The 18,232-nt window shown below is 40.2% G+C and overlaps 1 protein-coding gene across 11 annotated transcripts in view; it reads left to right on the forward strand.

The window, feature by feature from the left end:
• TENM3 (teneurin transmembrane protein 3) overlaps positions 1-18,232 on the forward strand; it is a 1,277,620-nt gene that overhangs the window by 889,701 nt on the left and 369,687 nt on the right. The window lies entirely within an intron of this gene.

Consider the following 18,232-nt stretch of genomic DNA (forward strand, 5'->3'; position numbering starts at 1 on the left):
CATGAATGCTCACAAAATTGGGATTGGGGGTTGGGAGAGGGTGAGGGCTCTGGTTGGGGGTGCGCACTCTGGGGTGGGGCTGGGATGAGGAGTTTGGGGTGTAGGAGGCTACTCAGGGCTGGGGATAGGAGTGCGGGAAGGGGTGCAGGATCTGGCTAGGTTTGGAGAGCGTGAGGGGGGATCAGGGCTGGGGCATGGGGTTGGGGCGTGGGGAGAGGCTCAGGGGTGCAGGCTTTGAGCGGTGATTAATTCAAGAGGCTCCCGGAAGCAGTGGCATGTCCCTTCTCTGGCTTCTAGGCCGCGGCTCCTGGAAGCTGCGTGGTGTGGCCTCCGACCCGGCGCCCTGGCCGGAGTGCCAGAGCGGGGCCAAGCCATGTGGTACAGCCACCGAATCCGGCCCACAGGCCGCAGTTTTCCCCCATCCCTGCTGTAGAACCTATTTAGAGTCAAACTGTGGCCAACAGTTCATGATTCAGCAGTGGTGCACATATACTTCCCTGATTAGATGTCTCTGTGGTGTAAGTGTGAGATGGTCACTGTATGGAGGACCACTTTTGGTCTGGAACGTGAATACAGACTGGTGGGCCTGAGTTGTTCTCCGAGTCTGGGATAAGCAACAGTGGCTGCATAATTTCCAGGAGAGAAAGGAGACCTTTGTGTACCTTGTGTAGTGAACTAGCTCTGACATTTCAATATCAGACATTCCTTTCACTGAGGGGGAAAAAGAGTAGTGTGTCCCTCTTTAGAAGTTGGCTATTCAAATAGAAAGCAACAGAGGGTCCTGTGGCACCTTTGAGACTAACAGTTAGTCTCAAAGGTGCCACAGGACCCTCTGTTGCTTTTTACAGATTCAGACTAACACGGCTACCCCTCTGATACTATTCAAATAGTTATTGAGCAACTCATCACCATCTTGGGATTTGGGAAGTCCACAGTAGGTCCTATATAGTGTATTGCAAGAGCTCATGATCAAGGTGGCCAACCTACCAGAGATGATTGAAGGGATTTAAAAAGTTGGGGTTCTTGAACTGTGCAGGAATCATTGTTAGAACATATGTGCCCATTCTGTGTTCCCTTCTATCCCCAAACAAGCCTGAGAGTACATTATCAAAAAGGCTCACTACTTAATAATGAAGCAAGTCTTATTGGATCATCATCAGTGTGTATATACAGGGTACTTAGTCAAAGTGCATACTGTAGAATTTCCAAAACTCTGGTCTTCTCAGGAGTGGAAAAAGGGGAACTACTTCCTCCCAACAGCATTGACATTGAGGGTGTTTCCTGATTATCCTAATCAGTCTGTTGACCTGCAACAATTGCTAAGTGACTAATATAGCTATTATCTTAGGTAATTTCTTGCAATAAAATTCTCTTATGTTTAGATTTTTTTAATATTTTATTTTCTGTGTGACTCTTTGAACAATTTCCCCCTATTTTCTATGATTTTGAGTCCAAACACAAAGCATGGTTCAGTCCGCCACTGTGCCCACTGAACTGGGCATTTCAGCTCTAATTAGGAACAGCAGCCCATGCAGCCAGAAAGAGTGGAGTTTTTCTTTTATTTTGAATGTTTTATTAATTTAATTGACCTTTTTAATGAAGAGGTGACTGTTAGGGAAGCATCTGATATCAGGTGTCAGAATAGTATGAAATTATTTTTATGCCATCTTTCCAAGGCTCTGAGTGTCAGATAAGCAGATATATTTATACATACATTACTTATAGTTGAACAATTAACTTACAAAACTGCAGGCTAGAAATCTGTCTGACAGATCTACACAAAAGATGACAATTTTTTATGATCTTGACTAAAAATCAACAAAACAAAAAAGATCCAGTGGATTATCTTTATGGAGGATTCTTAAACTAGAGGGAGAGCATGGTTGCTTGATCTTGTAGAGAACTGAAAAATTTTGACCAAAATTATTTAATGACTTTTCAGTCATCTTCTGTGTACTAGACAGACAAAAGATAGATATGAAGGACAGCAACAGCTGAACCTACAATCCCAGCATGTAATTTTGGTTATGATCTATAGAACACTTATTATAAGAAATACGTGAAATATTTTCCATGGGAACCACAAGGATGCAAATTTGCTTTTTACCTGTATTTCTAAGGAGTGCTTGTGAAGATGTAATTTTGGAAAAGAACCTTGAAAAATATTTTACAATCAGAATTCCAGTTAAACATTTCTAAAGGTCTGAGATGCCAGCTTCATTATTCAGCAGAACAACGGAGTGATTTTTCTGAGAATTTGTTCTCATGTACTAGTAGGACTGCTCTGTTGGTGGTCCTTATCAATTCACAGTGATTTGCAATAGACTGTTGACTGATTGGGACTATCTTCACTTGAACAAAAAGCCTAGGAAAGCCAATTCTCTTTGTCAGACCACTATACAAAACTATTTTACTCTAAATATATTGCTTCAGACAGTCTGAAAATACCATGTTTATTATGTGACTTCTTACATCTTGTGTGTTTACATACCAACTTCACTTTTGTTCAGTTATTTTTTTTTGCAGTTTTCATTTACAATAAACTCCTCTTTTCCACAAAAGTGTTAATTAAAAAAATACTGCTAATCCAAAGGGAGTCTGAGCTGTGGACTCACATGTTAAAAATGTAAGTCTGAAGTTGGTCAGTTGGAGGCTGCTTGTATTATGAAGATTAGACATTCAGTCTCCAGTTTGGGAGTAGTGCTGGCATCAGTTGTACAGGCAACTGCTTCCCTGCGAGATAAAAGCCAATGAGTAGCAGCTGCCAGCAGAGAGGAATGTGAGAAAATGTAAAATTGATATGAAAAAGAAAGGGAAATGATGCTATTATAAACTTTGGAGTTTTCAATTTTTCTCGCTTGCTTTTGTTTTTTCTTCAGTGAAGAAATTTAAAATGGTCATGTTTCCCTAAGGTAATGCCACTTGTTTCTCGTAAAATAAAGCAACCCTTGTTTGAACAGTGAAAGAGCATTATTTTTAATTGTGATAGTTTATTCTTCATAGCAGAACAACCTTGGTTGTCCTGAAAGAATTGGGATTAGCTGGGTTCTTTTTTTATTTTTGTTTTGTTTTTTGTTTTTTTTTTTGTATTTTTAAGGTAGCCATCCTCATTTGAATGAATGTGAATTTCATGCAAATTTAATGTCAGTTCTGAAATGTTTGTTGATTTGAGTCCAATGCACCAGGAATCTCATGAAATTGTCTTGTTTCTTACTACTTAACCAGCTGTACTATTTCAGTTTCAAATATGATACCAAAAGTATGTATGCTTCGTGTTTTCCAAGAACTGTCTCCTGCATTAAACAGTTGATGGGCCATTATTAAGTGTAGCCTGTTGACTGATTGGGACTATCTTCACTTGAACAAAAAGCCTATGGGAAAATAACTAATTAAAACTGTTTTCAGACAATGAAAACAGTAACTATTCAGGTTTATATCTTCGATGCATCTAATTTGAGCCTATACCTTAAGCTTAATAATTTTATTTTACACTTGTCCTTTATCTTTTATTTATATGAGGAAATTAGGCATAGGTAGGAAGGTTTTAAGTACAGTATTATATCATTATGTAGCAATATTTTGCTGTATTTCTGTTTCTGAAGTCTTTATTCAGCATAATGCCATATTGAGTTAGTTGGGAGATTTGTCTGAATAAGTACGGAGGGACAATTACTGCCCACTTCCTGCCCAATGTGAGCGTACAAAGCCCAAAAACGCAATAGAATGCAGTGTTTTCACTGTGTGTGGGGACAGGCAATGACTATACAAACCAGGGGAATTGTCCAGATGCCTATGCATGAGGGTGGTTTATGCCAGTCCTCAAGGGGAAGTCCATCACGTTCAAGAAAATTGTCACTAATGTCAACTATTTTGTATAACAGCAGTAATATATATTTTACTCTAACCCTTGACCAACCTCAAACTTCTTCCCTTTTTGTTTCTTATGTACGCTTACATCATCCTAATTGACATATAGCTTGTAAGCTCTTTGAGACTGTTAAATTCCTAATATACTCTAGGGGAGCTGTAAATGCTATAAATAATAATTTCAGTTAGATTTGGTTTTAGATAGTGTAAAAGGAAAAAAATAACTACCACTTTTGTATTTGGGCAACAAATTCTGCACTTCTTACCAGGGCCTTATTCTGCTCCCTTTAGAGTGAGTAGGAGTTTTGCCTGATCAATGGCTGAATCCAATAATACTTATTCATGCAAGCCAACGTAGTGACTGCAGTAGTATTATTCATGTGAGTAAGAATCACAGGATTTGGACCTAGATTATGTAGTTATAGATAGTGTGTGCGTGCACAGATAATTCCTTTGTTAATAGTTATAGCATTTATAGGCATTTATTTCTGTTCTAGTGCAAGTTTTGTTTGGACTTTTTCAAATATATTTCAAGCAGGAACTAGAAAGTTCATTTATCAAGTAAAGTTGAATTGAAATTTAACTATGAAACAAAGATAAAATTGTATGTTGGTGCATGCACTATTCCTTTTCTCTTACAAACATGTGTATAAACATTGTTTTAATGTGATCAGTTAATAATACCTTACTTTCTATGTAGTGCTAGTATCTAGAAAAACAGTTTCAAAGTTGTTTTTTAGACTTTGCTTGAGTGTAGCCTATATACAGGTATTCGCTGCATGCTTGTTTATAATAAAAATGCAGATACCAGTGCTTCTGAAAACTGTGTGCAATTTGCAGTAAAGTGTCATTAACACTAACTAATGGTTTTAGACAAGAAGTAAAGAATGACTTACGGAATTGAAACTGCACAGTGCAATTAGATAGGCACACATGTAATTAGCTGAGTTGGTATCTGACCAGGAAAGTGTTTCTACATTGTCGATAGCAGTTAATGATAATAAATAGTTAAAAATTTGTTTTTGCATCCCATTTCTAAATGAGAAGGATGGTCCAGAGATTAGGGTGGTAGCCTGGGACTCAGGAGGTTAGGTTCAAGTCCCTGCTCTGTCCCATGCTTCCTGTGCAGCATTGGGCAAGTCACCTGGTCTCTCTGTGCTCAGCTGCCTATTGTAAAATGGGAATAATAGTATTTCCCTACCTTGCAGGGATGTTGTACTCTAGGGTATGTCTACACTGCATTTAAACACTTATGGCTGGCTCAGGCTAAGGGGTGGTTTAATTGCAGTCAGAGGCAGTGCTAACCCAGGAATATTTCCCCCCAATATGTGTTAATAAACTTATTAAACAGCTAAAAAGGAATGGGGGGGCCCTAATTGAGCTGCTTGGGGCCCTAAGCAATTACTTAGTTTGCTTATGCCTAGTGCCGGCTCTGATTGCAATGTAGATGTTTGTGCTGGGGCTGCAGCCCGAGCTTTCGGACCCTCCCACCTCGCAGGATCCCCAAGCCTGGGCTCCATCTGTAGCCTGGACATCTACACCACAGTCAAACAGATCCTTAGCCTAAGAGCCAGAAGCCTGAGTCAGCTAGCACAGGCCAGCTAGGGGTTTTTAATTGCAGTGTAGACATACCTTTAAAAACTGTGTGATGCTCAGATGGCACGGTACTGTGAACCATATAAGTATCTAAAATAGATAGATTTGGAAGTAGGGTTGCCATGCATCCAGTTTTCTACCAGAATTCCCGGTCGAAAAGGGACCCTGGTGGCTCTGGTCAGCACTGCTGACCGGGCCTTTAAAAGTGCCGTCGGCAGCGCAGTGGGGCCTAAGGCAGGATCCCTGCCTGTGCTGGCTCCTTGCAGATCCCGGAAGTGGCTGGCATGTCCCTGCAGCCCAGGAAGCTCCGCGCACCGCCCCAGCCCCAAGCACTGGTTCCGCAGCTCCCATTGGCCGGGAACTGCAGCCAATGGGAAGAGCGGGGGCGGCGTCTGCGGGTCTGGGCAACGCACACCACGCAGAGCCACCTGGACGCATCTTCACTTGGGGCAGGACATGACGGCCGATTCCGGGACCAGTGCAGAGCCAGGACAGGCAGGGAGACTAAGCCCGCACCCCGAACTCCCTGCCCCAGGTCGGAACCCCCTCCTGCACCCCAACCCCCTGACTCAGCCTGAAGCTCCTTCCTGCACCTTGAACCCCTCATTTCTGGCCCCCACCGTGGAGCCCACACCCCCAGCTGGAGCCCTCACCCCCTCCCGCACCCCAATCCCCTGTCCCAGCCCAGTTGAAGTGAGTGAGCATGGGGGAGAGCGAGCGACCGGGGGGGGAGGGTTGGAGTGAGTGGGAGGGGCCTCAGGCAAGAGTCGGGGTAAGGGTGTTCGGTTTTGTGCAATTAGAAAGTTGGCAACCCTATTTGAAAGACAGCAACAGCAGTGTAGGGCTCAACAGCACTACACTGGAGCATGAGTTTAGTTCTGGCTTAGTGGACAAATGATGCCTGATGATTGGTGTTTAACACAACTTTGTGCAACATCAGATTTATTTATTTATTTGTGTATTTATTTTCAACACTGTCCATGAACTCTGACTAGATATCATCCTAAAGTGGTATAATTACCAACACTTGGTCCTCTATGTGCAATTTGTTGCCTTTCATGGGCAGGTGTGAGTGGTCACTATTCCCATTTCATCCCTGGAGACCTTGACATAACTTAAAATATAAATATGAAAAATTCCCATTGTTATGACTAAACTACAGCACTTCTATACCATGTAACTCCCAATGAGCAAACCAGGCAATTTAAAATCACTCTCTCCAAAAGCTAACCACATTCTCCCCTCCATTTTCAGATGTTTTGGGGAAAAAGAGGTCCTAAAATTTGAGGACTTCTGGACTAGGGAAGGGGAGCCAATTTCAAAGCCGCAGGTCCCTGCAAAGAATATGCTGACAACATCTCCCCTCTCATTTGTACCAGTAGAGCTCTAGCTCAGGTACCTTCACTGATCTAAACTGTGGTATTGTGGTATAAAGAAAAAGGCATTCTTGCAGTTAAATGGGGCCTAGCCATATAGTACCTAGGGTTGCCAGGCATCTGGTTTTCAACTGGAACACCCAGTTGAAAAGGGACCCAGGCGGCTCTGGTCACTACTGTTGACCGGGCTGTTAAAAGTCTGGTCGGTGGCGTACCTGGACTAAGGCAGGCTCCTTGCCTGCTATGGCTCCGTTTGGCTCTCAGAAGCAGCGACATGTCCCCTCTTTGGCTCCTAGGTGTAGGAGCAGCCATGGGGCTCCACGCGCTGCCCCTCCCCAACCACCAGCTCTGCAGTTCCCATTGTCTGGGAACGGGGGGCAGCACCTGCAGATGGGGCAGCATGCAGAGCTGCCTGGCCACACCTCTGCATAGGAGCCAGAGGAGGGACATGCCGTTGCTTCTGGGAGTCCCCTGAAGTAAGCGCCGCCCAGAGTCTGCATCCCTCATCCCTCCTGCGTCCCACCCCCCTGCCCCAGCCCTGATTCCCCCTCCTGTCCTCTGAATCCTCCAGCCCGAGCACCCTCCTGCACTCCAAGCCCCTCATCCCCCAGCCCCCGCACCCTCAGCCAGAGCCCTCATACCACCCTGCACCCCAACACCCTGCTCCAGCCTGGAGCCTCCTCCCAAACCGCTCAGCCCCAGTACGGAGCCCCCTCCTGCACCCCAAATCCCTCATCCCTGGCCCCTCACCCGCCCCATACCCTAACCCCTTGCCCCAGCCCTGATCCCCCTTCTGCACTTCAAATCCCTCATTCCCAGCCCCATACCAGAGCCCTCAACCCCCACACACCTAACCTGCCCTAGCCCGGAGCCCACTCATGTACCCTGAACCCATCATTTCTGACCCCACGCTGGAACCTGCACTCCCATCTGGAGACCTCAACCCCTCCCGCACCCCAATGCCCTGAGCCAGCCCAGTGAAAATGAGCGCGTGAGTGAGGCTGGGGGAGAGTGAGTGACGGGGGAGGCGGGAATGGAGTGAGTGGGGGCGGGGCCTCAGAGAAGGGGCGGGGCAGGGTGTGGGGCAAGAGTTTTCGGTTTTGTGGGAGTAGAAAGTTGATAACCCTAATAGTACCTTTCAGTGCTTTAGATGAGTGTGTAAGTATTACACCAGGGGTCGGCAACCTTTCAGAAGTGGTGTGCTAAGTCTTCATTTATTCACTCTAATTTAAGGTTTCGCGTGTCAGTCATACATTTTAACGTTTTTAGAAGGTCTCTTTCTATAAGTCTATAATATATACCTAAACTATTGTTGTATGTAATGTAAATAAGGTTTTAAAATGTTTAAGAAACTTCATTTAAAATTAAATTAAAATGCAGAGCCCCCCCAGACTGGTGGCCAGGACCTGGGCAGTGTGAGTGCCACTGAAAATCAGTTCGCGTGCCGCCTTCAGCACGTGTGCCTACCCCTGTATTACACCATCCTGCCACTATGTCTCAACCTGAACCTAAAGAGACCACTCTAACTAGTGCAAGCAGGTTAATCTCCCTTCCCATTTAATGCAACTTCCAACAAGGAGGCTAACACTAGCATCAGCTGCAATGAGAACACCTGTCTACTAGGACTTGGACTGAGACAACCCAACTCATTTCATATAGGTCACTGATCTGTAATTAGATAACAAATATTGTTCCCTCTGACTTGGGCTGGATTCAATTATAATGGTTAAAGACTCCACATACCTTTACCAATTCACAAAACAGCCATTTGGCCAAATAGTTACAAAATCAGTTTGTCTGAATATTTCCCTGTGAATCAAGCACACATGCTGTCCTCCTCCAAACTCATTTCTTTCAATTAGCTTTTCATCACTAAATCTCTGATGCCAGTTACTCCTTGTCCTGCATCAATCATACACCCACCATGTTCTGTTGTCTACAGTTAGTATGCCAATTTCTTCTGCATTTATGGGTGTGTCGCTCATTCTGTATGGGTACTCTCTATATAAACTGGGTACGCTGGGGTTTAGGCCAGGATAACTCCACTTAACTCAAAGGAGTTAGCCTGGTGTCAACAGTGTAGATGTGTGGAGAGTCAAGCCTAGTATGTACTTTGCAAAATATTCTTCTCTTTTAACATGGAAGATAACTAGGCACATGGTGATATATATGCAAGATTTTGCTTCCTGGGTATTTGCCATGTGCAATATTTCATATATATTTACAAGGGAAATGCACTTTTCAGTTTAATTGGCACTAGTGAATTTTCATAAATAGCTTGTATTAGCATTGATGGAATTTAGCAGTCACGTCACCTACATTGAACAGCACAAACAGGGTCAAAGCAAAGGAAATTCCACTGCAGTGCAGACAGTCCCAAAATTGTGGGAGAGCAAGCGGTCGAGTGCAGTGGCATGCTCCCCGGTACAAAAACAATGTGTGGTTAAAAAGTGTGCAGGGAGGGTTGGGTGAGTGAGGGGAGGGGTGTTTTCCAAGACTAAACTTAATCAGAGTCCTGTTATGTGGTAGTTCATCTGCCTCAGCGTGGTATGCATATGTATGTATAAATTGTATTTATAGAAATTATGGATATGGTATAGATGGGAAGTCAAAATCAGCTTTCTTCTAAAGTGAAAGTGGAGCACAGGAAGTAGCACTCCACCCCTTCACATAATAACATCTTTACCTCTGACTCTTGGAACATCTGTGTTGTTGGAGAGCTCGATGTCCATATGGGTTCCTACACAAGCATATAAGCACATTGTGGGGTTATCATCTCTCGAACGATTCCCTTCCTGGAAAATAGTATTATCAAGGTATAAATTGACAAGCTTATGTAATCCACTTGTAAATAAGTGTTGCAGGTCTCCCTCTCTACCAATCCACAGAGGGCATGAGTCTTTCAGAGCCAGCATGAGAGGCTTCCCTCTTTATCTCAAGCTATACCAGCTTACGCTTTTATTTCTGGCAGTCTCTGATTCAATCCCCAGGTGTTAGCCAACATGGTGATTGTCACAAAAGTGACAGTTTGTCTGAGATTTGAACAGCTGTGGGGCTCAGATGATCCTTCTTTGATCAGAGGAAATATGTAACCTACTGGTGAGTGTGTGTTACGGGTTCCCCCCTGTGCCCAATCCACAGAGAATAATAGTCTGTTGTAGCTCTAGCTAGAGATTTATAGGTCAAGAAGCAATAGCTCATGCCTTTAGCTCTGGAGGTCTCTGATTCAGTTGCCCCATGTGTTGGCCAAGATGGCAGCCGTCACACTTAGGCTTCAGAGGTTCTTATTCTTCCAACTAACTGAATACATACTGGCTTTATTTCCAATGGGATTTAAAAGAACTAAGTGATCAATGAGATTTTTATATATATATATATATAAATAAATATATATTTATTTTCAGGGGTGTGTGCGTGTGTAAATGCATATCTATTTAGAAATATCTTTAAATATGAATCTGGAATTTCTAATGCCATAATGTTTATGAACAATGTATGTAAAATATGTATTTGTAATACATATTTATACCAAAAAGTGCTAACTGAAATTGAGATAATTTAAAGCTGTCTTGTTTTGTCTAGAAGTATTTATACAATCATTAACAGATTTATTGATCACTTATTTGGCCAAGTATGGCTTCTAGTCAGCCTCCATGCTCACTGTCACATAAAAGGATAAGTAGAGTTGAAAAGATTCCCACAGAAAAGCTCAATTGCTGCAGGAAATATTTGTATGCAGTGGTGTTGTAGCCATTTTGGTCCCAGGATATTAGAGAGACAAGGTGGGTGAGGTAATATCTTTTATTGGAAAAACTTCTGTCGGTGAGAGAGACAACAAGCTTTTGAGCTACACAGAGCTCTTTGTTAGGTCTGTGAAAGGTACTTAGAGTGTCACAGCTAAGGCAAGTCAACCTAAGTTACATCTATGTACAGCCGCTGCAGTGATTAAATTGCTTTTGTATGTCCACACTATGCTCCTTATGTTGGCAGTGCGCATCTTCGCTACCAGCGCTTGCATTGATGCAGAGATCAGTGCACCGTGGGTAGCGATCCCACTGTGCAACTTGCCACCATATAGCGCAGGGTGTTTTGGGTAGGGTTTGCATTGCCTCATGGGGGCAAACGAGTCATGCAGGGGTAACTGGGAACACAGTTTCAGCTTCCCATTAGGCAGTTTCTTCATCCCATAATTTTATCTGCATCCCATAATGTTCCATGCCTCTTTTCAAAAGCCCCGCAAACTTGCGCGTCCACCATCTCTGAGAGAAGCATGGTCCCTGCACAGCTCTGCATTATTGCGATGAGTGTTGAGAGCACAACATGCCTGATCCTGCAGTATTTATAGAGCTGCCAGAGGAACCACGGGGAACATGACGATTGCTTGGAGGCTAGCTTGCTGTAGGACATACAAAGAAACAATTCAAGGTTGTTGTTGGCAGCTGTGGATGGTTCTGGGCCTGAGAAACGAGCACTGACTGGTGGGATCACGTCGTTATGCAGATATGGGATGATGAGCAGTGGCTGCAGAACTTTTGGATGTGCAAGGCCACATTCCTGGATGCATATCCCTATTTTGGCACCAGACCACCTTGCCACAGAGTACATCAACAGAAAGGGCTACTTTTCTATGGTATTGCAAGTGCTGGTAAATCACCATTGATGTTTTACTGATATCAACACAGGATGGTCAAGGAAGGTGCATGACACATACATCTTTCGGGAACACAGGCCTGTTCAGAATGCAGCATGTAGGATTTTCTTTCCAGACCAGAGGATTACCGTTGGGGATGTTGAAATGCCAATAATGATCCTGGGAGACCCAACCTACCCCTTAGTCCTATGGCTCATGAAGCCGTACACAGGCCACCTCAACAGAGACATCCTAGTATGCACGACTGTTCCAGTGGTTTCGACAGAGTGTTTGTTGTTCAGTGTGAAATTGTTATGGGTGAGGATGAAATGGATTAGTTTGGCAATGTTTGGGGTGGATAGCTTAGGGTAGTCCATTATCTTGTAAATATTTGAGACAGGCAGCAATGCCATCTCTGTGAGGGATGCTGGTATACAGGGAGGTGATATCTTGACTGAACTCATACAGAAGAATGATAAAAGACAAAAACACCATCATCACCTCTGGGTGAAAAGTTTTTTCAAAAAACAATCACTCTATATCTGACCTCTGGGTACTCTTCCTCAAAGGAAACCTGCACAATCCTTTCAAAAGACGAGCCTGGGAAGTTAAATTCATAACTTTGCTAGATACTAAAAATCATGGACTGAATAAAGACATTGCATTTATGGCTTATTACAACTTAACCCCGAACCCCCAGTTTTTCCCCCCTATGACTGAAGAGATGGTAATGGGCCACTTCACCTTGAATGGTCCCTTGAAATATGTGTTAACTACTTACGCTAAACAATTGTATTTAGCTGTAACACTCTGAGTACATTTCCCAGACCTGCAAAGGAGCTGTGTTTAAGCTCGAAAGCTTGTCTCTCTCACCAGCAGAAGTTGGTCCAATAAAAGATATTACCTCATCCACCTTGTCTCTCTCATATCCTGGGACGATCACAGCTTAACAACACTGCACACATGATTCAGTAGGTGGCAGTCTGCTCTTTACGTCAATACGGAACCAAATTCCTTCAGGATGAAGGGAATATAAAACTATTTACCTCACTGCTAATAATAAAACATTTCATGATGTTTTTCTCAAGAGGTAGGGGTGGTAGTCTGAGTAACCTGGCCAAATTATAATTTTTGGATCATTCTATTTGCCTCCATAAATGTCCTTATAATTCTGGTTGGCTAACACATTCTCTACATTCTGTCCTGAACTCCTGTATCATATTTCTGCAATTAATGACAAGTAACGTGATTCCTGTATCTGTAGTTTTTCACTTTGTCAAGTTCCCTGTTGTCTTCAGTTGAAAGTTGTTACACGTGTGTCTGATCCTGCATCCAATGAAGTCATGGCAAAAACATTGGATTAGATAGCAATGGACTGTATTGTGGGTATTTTTGTTTGTTTTGTTTTTTACATTTATCTTTAATGTGGAAGATTTGTAAAATCCTGTTATATTCTTATCTGAATATACAAAATGAAGAATGAATACATTGTAAACTTAATAATTGTCACAGTCTGCTGACCCTTTATTTCAATTAAAACACAGATCTGAGAAATTATATTATCTGGGAATTATATTATTATATATACAGTGGGTTCTAGTGTGTGCATATAAGAACTGCTAGCTCCACTCTGTTTTATAACCTGTGCTTCAGTTTAGAGGGGTTCTCCTCTTTCCAGTGTGTGCACACATTACCCTCATTAATGTTAATGGCAATTATGAACGTACGTCAAAAGGACCTTAGCTTGATTTTGCATTTCTTCCATAGACTTCACTGGCAGTTTATGGATGTGGAAGTGCTGCAATATCAGGTGGATGCATGAGACTTGTTTGTATCAGTAAGTTAAACCACTTTGTAAGCTGTCCATCTTCCTCTCATAAATGGAAAGCTGTCCAAGACGCACCCAGTTTTGTTTAACTGAAATTTGTGACAAATTCCATAGCTCACATGTAAATTATATTAGATATGTGATATGTACGTGTTGGCAGGACAGTGTTCTTATATTTTATTTGGTCAGGAAAAGATCCTTTTGCGACAATCCAAGGAGTAGAGCTTCCTGATTAAATCTCTTTATCTAGAGAGGTTAGAAATATTGTCATTATCAAAAACATTTTTGTGGCATGTCTTTTATGTTAGTGTAAACAAAATGTGTCATGCTGCAAATCTTTAGGCATTAGATTATTTGAAAATCTGTGGTTTTGACATGGTAAATTAACATCACAGAGAATATTTGTGTATTTAAAAGCAACTGCTGTAGGATATTTGGAAACCAGAGATGACTTTAGAAGAGTATCGGGAATGAATTGGATTTTTTTCAAATTATATGACGGAAGAATGATAACTATGGAAGGCACTTTTGCAGTTTAGAAAGGGTTAAGGAATGCCAAGCCCAGCCCCCCTCACTTGCCTGGGTGTAAACAGAGGAGCCTCAGCCTATCATGTCTGATTGCTGTTATGTGCTTCAGGAGAAAGCCAGACTCTGTAACATGATACATTATAGACTGATTCAACTTGGAAACGCCGTGGTCTGCGCTTCGCATCCAGACAGAAGGAGGAATCACCACCGAAAGGTGGGTGGCTGAAAACCAACCCTTTTGACCTTACAGCTGAGCCAGGTTAAAGTGTGATTTCTCAGATTGAGTGAAGTCAGTCAAATATATTTAGATGAACCATTTATACAGAATAGATATGTATGGAGTCTTGTTTGTATGCTTTTGTATGGTGTGGTATTGAAATGGGAGGAGGCTCTGTTTCTCTTTGAATCCGTGCAGAGGCAATATTAGCATTTGAAATGAGGTGGCTTTTTAACCCCTGAGGCACCAAATTAAGGATTTAGATAAGGCAAAGGCTTAACTTTATAAATCATTCTAAATACCAGATACTTCTGCAAGTGGCTGCTATGTAACAGAGGATTTTGTTCCTGGTGTGTGTGTGTGTGTGTGTGTGTGTGTGTGTGTGTATGTATTTAAACTAAAATGTAATATGTGCATTCTGAAGAGAATGTGAACTTTTATATTTCTCTACATTTTATGAATGCATTTCAGTGTATTTAATTTTATTAGAACTAGTTTTTGCATAATTTATAGTTGAGATAGCTAAGATTCTGTATATAGTTCTGCTTTGTAAGCCTTTCTGTTTCATTGGTTTAACTCTACTGCTACTCTGAAATCTACTATACTGATTACTTTAAGGAAAAAAGTATAAAATACTTAGAATTATAAAAGCACCTTTCCCTGAGAATACAATACCTAGTGTATAATTTTTGTGAGCAGATTGTTTCTAGAACAAAGTCTGTGAAGTATAATTTAACTTAATAACAGAGCAAATAATGAATGTTAAACTGTGGAAAAGCAGTTTGGGTTGATTTAGAAAGAACTGTAATATTTTTACTTTAAAATGTAAGTGAGATTTGAGATTTTTGTAAATATCTTAAAATAAATCAGAGATCGGTTATAGAAATATACTACTGCTGTAAACAGCCACAATTTTTCCTGCCTTTCAGTTATAGTATTAGCTATTTCTCTTCTGTGTACCTAATGAATGATATGTACAGAATACATGGCTATGCCACAAAGTGATTTTGTATTTCTAAAGCTTAATATAATCAAATTCATTGCCTAAAGATGGTATAGTTGAAGATTTGATCCCTTTCCACTGAAGTGGAAATACTTTCAGTAATTGAAAGCAGATTCATGTCTGGAGTTGTACAAGCCAAGGTTTTCATTTTTAAAATAAACCTTTTGTTCTCCAACTTTAAATGTTTAAGGGAGCTATCCAGAGATCTCTGTTTGCTGTTTGTTAGAGTAGTCTTTAAGAAGGGATTAAAAATTTCTAAGAAAGGTATGTCATAAATCCAGCTTACTTACAATTATTTTGTCTATTTCAATGTATGAACATAATATTTTAGCCTTTGTATCCCTTATATTTTAGTTTTCCTGTTAGATCCCGTGAAACTGAATTTGAACTGTATCTGTGTACTGAACATTGATTTTTTTAAAGCTCTCTTAACTAACATTCATAATTTTTAATAGATTTACTGAACTTCAGAAATTTTTGGCTTATCCCATTTGCTACTTCTGATAAAACAGTTTGATTATTAAACAAAACCCCCTAAACTTCGAAGGTTTGGAGGGATACTGATCTACTTCAGCAAACAAACCTGACACTTTGCAGTGATAGCTGCACTTTGCTAACTTTGTTTCTGTTTTCTGGGCATGACTGTAAAAAGCTTTAAGAATCATTGCAGACATTTCAGTATTAGAGAGATAAATTTAGGATATGAACTGTCAAGCCCTTCAGACAAAGACTGAGTTGCTCTCAGTCTGTTAGCAGCTTTGAAGATAGAGAACAATAGAGTGAAAGAAGGGAATCAATCATCTTCCCTCATCAGGCCTTGTAATATACAGAATAAATTGACTAAAATTAGGTGGAAAAAAGTTACCAAAGATGTCAAAATCCCTCTACCCAACAGTAAGTGTATAAACTGCATAAGAGATTTGAGAAATTGGTTTCCTGATGTTGTGTCAGCATTGGCTTGTGATATTTATGGGCTGTCATTAAGATGTGAATGAGTAAATTTGCATATTTGTACTAATGTGCTAATTTTATTTTTTCTTAAAAGTATTTGATGGGCCATAACATTTAGTTATTGCGTGGTTTTCTTCTCTCTTCTTGATAGTTAAATAATTTAATATCTCCTAAATAAGTACAAATAAAGAGAATAACATTCTAATACAAATTGGGTAAAAGTGTGAACATGAACAGAAAAATTAGATTAACCTTCTTCTGTGGAATTAATATTAAAAAATATCAAGCAAATCTTTAGCTTCTGGTTGAAATGTTACTAAATTTTTGATGAATTTGTACCATGTTTCTGTGTAATGAGTGGCCTAAGGTGTGGCACAGCACAATCATCTCTTACAAGGACTTACAGAAAAGCTATGTTGCAATTTATTGCAAAAACTTGTGTAAACATTTAAACATGTTTTTCAATTTTTGATTTACTGTTAAGAGTTTTTACGTCCTTAACTTTTTTACAGAGCACTGAGGGCACGTGATCTGAAGTAATACATTCCATTTAGTGTGGAATGCATTTCTTTCAGAAGGAAGAAAAGTGGCATAGTAGTAGCTGTCTAAATACAATGATTTTGATTATTAATGCTATGAGGCAGATTAAAATGCTGTATTCCAGGTATTCATTCCTTTTAAAGGTCCACAAGAAAAATGTTGCTAAGTGCTCGTCATCACTGCTGCAAGTAACAAAAAATGACCCAGATTTAAGAACCTGCTCTAAACTGTATTCTTTCATTTGTTAAAGTGTATTTCAAAAGATTTAACAAGAATCATGCAATTAGTGAAAAAGGTCTGTTTTCAGCTCTGATCAGCAATTAAGGGATCAGGCTTCCAAATTTCACATCTTTATTTTGAGAACTTGTTTTGCTTCTCAGTTCATTCCTTGAACTAAACAAGGGTGAATAAAGATTTTAACAAGTAACTTTACTAACAATTAGGTATTCTGAACTACAGTTTTTGTCCTAACTTCCCCCCATCTGTGAAGATTTAATTGCAGAGTATTCCATTATAAGTACTATTATAAACTTTACTCCATATGTGATTTTAAGACTTTTCTTAGGAATAATTATATATAAATTAAATTACGATAGCACTGTGGATATTATGCATTTAGATATATGTTAGACACCTGATCCTGTGAATTTTAAAGTTCCCTCAACTGCCACTGACTTCATTGAGAGTTGGGGGTGCTCAAACTTTCAGGATTGGGCTCAAGAAGTTCTTTGCACAAAACAAATTATTAGGGTGAAACAATGTAATGGTACGTTATGAATATTTACACACTTTTAAAAACTAAATTGTTTAACTTTGTTTCTATTCTACACTCATTAAATGTAAACAGATGTACTAAAAATACACCATTATCTTTTAGAAAACTTTTTGTGTAATGATTGAATAGGTTGCAGACACATTTTATAAATGATACACAAACAAGGAGATGGATTGTTTTTTAATAAATTCTGTCCAGAATTGTAAATGCAATTACTATAGCATAGACTTAATGTTCATTAGAAGCAACATTAACCTCTCTAGTCCTTTTCAGGGACTGGCTGAAGCAACTGTTTATCTAAACTTGTAACTATTGTTTTTATGTTCATGTTTAAACCATTACCGAAGAGATGCCTGATGAGCCAGTTCTTTCAAAATGTTTTTGATAGCAGCCACCCCCTACTCTAAATAGTCATAGATACAGGCTGTAAAATATCCCAGGGGCTGTATATTGAAATGGGGGGTTATAACTTTCAATCCAGTTTATGGAAATAAGGTTAGTTATGGCCTGTTGATGTGTGCAGCAGATCAAAAGCCTTTAAGTAGAGTAATCAGATGAATCATTACAAGATTTAAGTATTTTACTATATGAAAGGTATAGCAGTAATATATAAATGATTTTTGTTTATAATATGTAAAATGTTTTCATGCTCTAATATTATATTTTTAAAAATTGTAAATAACACATTTTCCCTTCATCCCAAAATTTAAGGTTAGTGAAGATTTAAAGCAGAACATGTTCAGAGTTATAGTAATTGGACTTAATAACAAAGAGTTTTTGACAAAAAATTTCACAGGATAACTGAACTTTTACAAAACAATTTGTTATTTGATCAGGTCAGCAGAAATAAGCAAAAGTAATGATTGTAATTTGTAAAGATCTGAAGAGGGATTAAATTTAAATATATTTAACATGCTGCAT

This window comes from Trachemys scripta, chromosome 5, assembly GCF_013100865.1.
Source record: "Trachemys scripta elegans isolate TJP31775 chromosome 5, CAS_Tse_1.0, whole genome shotgun sequence".
Lineage (NCBI taxonomy): Eukaryota > Metazoa > Chordata > Testudines > Emydidae > Trachemys > Trachemys scripta.